This window comes from Gorilla gorilla, chromosome X (assembly GCF_029281585.2).
Source record: "Gorilla gorilla gorilla isolate KB3781 chromosome X, NHGRI_mGorGor1-v2.1_pri, whole genome shotgun sequence".
Taxonomy (NCBI): Eukaryota; Metazoa; Chordata; class Mammalia; order Primates; family Hominidae; genus Gorilla; species Gorilla gorilla.
In genome coordinates, this window is record NC_073247.2 from 58,620,978 (window position 1) to 58,626,794 (window position 5,817).

Here is a 5,817-nt window from a genome sequence, read left to right on the forward strand (position 1 = left end):
GCATAGTGAACGGTTCAAAAAGCATAATCAATAAGGAAAACAAATAAATTAGATTTCACCCAATTTAAAACTTGTGCTCTGCAAGAAACCCTGTAAAAGGATGAAAAAACAGGATCTTGACTAGGAGAAAATATTTGCAAACCACATATCCAAGAAAGGACTCACATCCAGTATATATGATGGATATGTATAGTACTCTCAAAACTCAATGGTAGGCTGAGCGTGGTGGCTCATGCTTGTAACCGCAGCACTTTGAAAGGTCGAGGTGGACGGAGGGCAGATCCCTTGAGGCCAGGAGTTCAAGAACAGCCTGGGAAATGTGGCAAAAACCCATCTCTACTAAAAATACAAAAATTAGACAGGCATGATGATGCGTGCCCGTAATCCCGGCTACTCAGGAGGCTGAGGCATGAGAATTGCTTGAACCTGGGAGGCAGATGTTGGAGTGAGCCAAGATCGTGCCACTGCACTCCAGCCTGGGTAACAGAGCAAGACTCTGTCTCAAAAAAAAAATTTAAAAAACCTCAATGGTAAAAAATACAAACAAATAATCCAATTAGAAAATCATGAAAAGATATGAACATACATTTCACTGAAGAGCAAATAAGCACATGAAAAGATGTTCGACACTAATTTGCTTCACTAGATGCAAATTAAGACCACGATGAGGTATCACTATACACTTATTACAATAGCTAAAATAAAAGACATAGTGACAACACCAAATGGTGACAAGGATGCAGAGAAACTGGACACCTTATTAAGTGCTGCTGGGAAGGTAAAATCTTACAGCCACTCTGGAAAGCAGTTTGGTAGTTTCTTATAAAGCTAAACATGCAATTACCATACAATTCAACAATTACACTTCAGAGGAATCAAAATGTATGCCCATCCAGAAACTTGTACATAATTGTTCATAGCAGCTTTACTTGTAATAGCCAAAAGCTGGAAATAATCAATATGTCCTACAATAAGTGAATGGTCAAACTGAGGTACATCCATACCATGGAATACTACTCAGTAATAAAAATGAACTATTGACTGGGCCCAGTGGCTCATGCATGTAATCCCACCACTTTGGGAGGTCAAGGAGGGCGGATCACAACGTCAGGAGTTCGAGACCAGCCTTGCCAATATGTTGAAACCCCGTCTCTATGACTAATACAAAAATTACCTGGGAGTGGCGATGCGTGCCTGTAGTCACAGCTACTCGGGAGGCTGAGGTAGGAAAATCACTTGAACCCGGGAGGCAGAAGTTGCAGTGAGCCGAGATCTGCCACCGCACTCCAGCCTGGGTGACAGAGTGAGACGCTGTCACAACAACAACAACAGCAACAATGAACTATTGATCCACAAATATTAATATCTTGGGTAAATCTCCAGGGAATTATGCTGAGTGAAATAAGCCCTTAAAATGTTATATACTATAAGATTTCATTTGTACAGCATTGTAGAAAAGACAAAATTGTGGAAATGAAAAACAGATTAGTGGTTGCCAGGGGTTAGGGATGGTGGATGGGAGGAGAGTGAGTATTACTAAAAATGAGTAGCACGAGGGATAGTATTGTGGTGATGGAAAGGTTCTGTACCTTTTTTTTTTCCCAAGAGGAATTCTCAGTCTGTCATCTAGGGTGGAGTGAAGTGGCACGATCTCGGCTCACTGGAACCGCTGCCTCCCAGGTTCAAGTGATTCTCCTGTCTCAGCCTCCCATGTAGCTAGGACTACAGGCACCCACCACCCCACCTAGCTAATTTTTGTATTTTAGTAGAGACGGAGTTTCTCCTCACCTCAGCTTTTGTATCTTCTCTGGTATTTGAGCATCATCCCTAGCTCTCTTTGCACAGTCGTTGTCTCCGTTCATGGCACCGGGAGTAGTCTGACCTGCAAGAGAAACAGATTGAGACTTTCCAGCCGCAGGACCTTTGGTCTTGTGGAGGGAGAAATCAGTGAAGTCCGGCCACACTCAGTCACCTGGAATCAGGTGCTGCATTTCTCCATCCGGGGCTTATCCGTCCCTGAGTAAGGATATGGGGAGAAATCAGATGAAAACAGGGAACCAGGGATCTCTGGGAGAAGTATTGATAGGGGATAACAGGTTTCCTATGGGCAAAGCAGCCTTGAGTCTTTGGGAGGGGGTTGGCTACTCTTGTTAGTAGTTTCCCTGGAGCTAGGCTTACCCTGAAAGATGTACAGACCCTTGTTGGGGAGGCAGGGACATGACTATGTAATTGTATTGAGTGAGGGCATTCTGACACCCTCACTCAATAAATAAAGGAAGGGAAATGAGTCCCAGAGATAACATGGTCTCTCCGGTGATGGATCTGATCAGGCAGAGGGTTGGGGGGTTCTGTTCTGTTGAAGAGAAATGAGCATGGCTACTGTGAACGGATTTAGAGGCTATTACTGGGTGATTTGTAAATCATTAGAAGGAAGTGAGCTAGAATTTCTGAGACTACAAGAGCCCATCAACACTTAGAGAGAATATGGGGCGTTTCAAGATGCAGCAATCAGCCAGGAGCGGTGGTTCACGCCTGTAATCCCATCACATTGGCCAATCCTCCTGCCTCAATCTTGGGACTACAGTACAGGCGTGCACCACCCAGCCCCCACTAATATTTTTATTTTTGTTTTTTTAGTAGAGACGGTTTTGCTATGTTGACCAAGTTGGTCTTGACCTCTTGGGCTCAAGCGATACTCCCGCCTCAGCTTCGGGACTACAGGCATGCATCACCCTGCCTTTTGCTATTTTTCCCAGGCTGGTCTTGACCTCCTGGGCTCACTCAATGATTTGAACCCGGGAAGCAGAGGTTGCATTGAGCTGACATCACACCACTGCACTCCAGCTTGGGAGACAGAGCAAGATTGTCAAATAAATAGACAAATAAAAAGAAAGAAAGAAAGTAAGTAAGAAAGACAGAAAGAAAGAAAGAAAAAGAAAGAAAGAAAGAAAGAAAGAAAGAAAGAAAGAAAGAAAGAAAGAGAAAGAAAGAGAGAGAGAGAGAAAGAAAGAAAGAAAGAAAGAAAGAAAGAAAGAAAGAAAGAAAGAAAGAAAGAGAAAGGAAGGAAGAAAGAGAGAGAAAGACCAGCTGACTCTCCATAAGAACAGTAAGCTTTTTGGTATTTTAACTTATCCTCATCCCATCTCATGCTCCCAGCTTGGTTCTGTTCATTGCTGATGAAATCCGGATAGGATTGGCCAGAACTGGTAGATGGCTGGCTGTTGATCATGAAAATGTCAGACCTGATATAGTCCTCCTTGGAAAGGCCCTTTCTAGGGGCTGATACTCTGTGTCTGCAGTGCTGTGGGACAATGACATAATGCTGACCATTAAGCCAGGGAAACATGGGTCCACACATGGTGGCAATCCACTAGGGTGCCGAGTGGCCATTGCAGCCCTTGAGGTTTTAGAAGAAGAAAACCTTGCTGAAAATGCAGAAAAAAAATGGGTATTCTTTTGAGAAATGAACCCATGAAGCTACCTTCTGATGTTGTAACTGCCGTAAGAGGAAAATGATTGTTTTATTTATTCATTTAGTTATTTTTTTGAGTCAGAGGTTCACTCTGGTTGCCCAGGCTGGAGTGCAATGCCACGATCTTGGCTCACTGCAACCTCTGCCTCCTGGGTTAAAAGGATTCTCCTGCCTCAGCCTCCTGAGTAGCTGGGATTACAGGCATGTGCCCCTATGCCCAGCTAATTTATGTATTTTTAGTAGAGATGGGGTTTGCCATGTTGGCCAAGCTGGTATTGATCTCCTGACCTCAGGTGATGCACCTGCCTCGGCCTCCCAAAATATTCGGGTTACAGGCGTGAGCCACTCTGCCCAGGAGGAAAAGAATTATTAAATGCTATTGTTATTCAAGACAACAAAGATTGTGATGCTTGGAAGGTGTGTCTGCGACTTTGAGATTATGGATTTCTGGCCAAGCCAATCCATGGTGACATCATCAGTTTTTGCCTCTGCTGATGGTCAAGGAGGATGAGATTAGAGAGCCCAGTGAAATCAATAACAAGACCATCTTGTTGTTCTGAGGGTAGCAGCCATTTTCAGTGGTCCCTGGGAGCCGACTAGAGACAGGTGGTCCTGTAAAAGCTCTGCTCTTAATGCGGGCACATTCCACTCCCATGTGTCTTCAAAACATTTTTCTGGTTTTGAAGAAAACCAGAAATATGTTTTTTTTCAGTTGATACATAATAGAATAGTGTTTATGAAGCTGGCTTTTGCTTTGTAACATAAATAAGAGAATGTAATGGCATCTATATTCAGTGAAAGTGTTTTGATGTGCAGAACATGGCCAGGTGCAGTGGTTCACGTGTGTAATCCCAGCATTTTGGGAGGGCGAGGTGGGCAGATCACTTGAGGTCAGGAGTTTGAGACCAGCTTGGCCAACACAGAGAAACCCCGCCTCTACTAAAAATACAAAAATTAGCTAGGTGAGGTGGTGGGTGCCTGTAGTCCTAGCTACATGGGAGGCTGAGACAGGAGAATCCCTCGAACCCGAGAGGCAGATGTTGCAGTGAGCCGAGATCGTGCCACTGCACTCAAGCCTAGGTCACAGAGTGAGAATCCCTTTGGAAAACAAACAAAAAAAAGGTACAGAACATTTCCATCACCACAATGCTATTCCTTGTGCTACTCATTTTTAGTAATACTCACTCTCCTCCCATCCACCATTCCTAACCCCTGGCAACCACTAATCTGTTTTCCACTTCTACAATTTTGTCTTTTCTAGAATGCTGTACAAATGAAATCTTATAGTATATCACGTTTTAAGGGCTTATTCCACTCAGCGTAATTCCCTGGAGATTCATCCAAGATAGTAATATCTGTGTATCAATAGTTCATTGTTGCTGTTGTTGTTGAGACAGAGTCTCACTCTGTCACTCAGGCTGGAGTGCAGTGGCATGATCTCGGCTCACTGCAACCTCCGCCTCCCTGGTTCAAGTGATTTTCCTACCTCAACCTCCTGAGTAGCTGTGACTACAGGTGTGTGCCACCACACCCTGGTAATTTTTGTATTAGTCATGGAGACGGGGTTTCAACATATTGGCAAGGCTGGTCTTGAACTCTTGACGTCATGATGTGCCCGCCGCAACCTCCCAAAGTGCTGGGATAACAAGGTAAGCCACTGTGCCTAGCCAATAGTTCATTTTTATTACTGAGTAGTATTCCATGGTATGGATATACCTCAGTTCAACCATTCGCTTATTGTAGAACATATTGATTATTTCCAGCTTTTGGCTATTACAAGTAAAGCTGCTATGAACAATTATGTACAAGTTTCTGGATGGGCATACATTTTAACTTCTCTGAAGTGTAATTGTTGAAATGTATGGCAATTGCATGTTTAGTTTTATAAGAAACTACCAAACTGCTTTCCAGAGTGGCTGTAATATTTTACCTTCCCAGCAGCACTTAATAAGATGTCCAGTTTCTCTGCATCCTTGTCACCATTTGGTGTTGTCACTATGTCTTTTATTTTAGCTATTGTAATAAGTGTGTAGTGATACCTCATCATGGCCTTAACTTGCATCTAGTGAAGGAAATGAGGGCTGAACATCTTTTCATGTGCTTATTTGCTTATTTCCTCTTCAGTGACATATATATTCACATCTTTTCATGATTTTCTAATTGGATTATTTATTTGTATTTTTTACCATTGAGGTTTATTATTATTATTATTATTATTATTATCATTCTTGAGACAGAGTCTCTCTCTGTTACCCAGGCTGGAGTGCAGTGGCACGATCTTGGCTCACTCCAATTTCCGCCTCCCAGGTTCTAGCAATTCTCATGTCTCAGCCTCCTGAGTAGCT

At 43.1% G+C, this 5,817-nt stretch overlaps 1 pseudogene; it reads left to right on the forward strand.

Moving 5' to 3' along the window:
* The first annotated feature begins 1,473 nt into the window (after positions 1–1,473).
* On the forward strand, positions 1,474–4,032 carry LOC109024636 (ornithine aminotransferase, mitochondrial-like; annotated as a pseudogene).
* Positions 4,033–5,817: the final 1,785 nt, after the last annotated feature.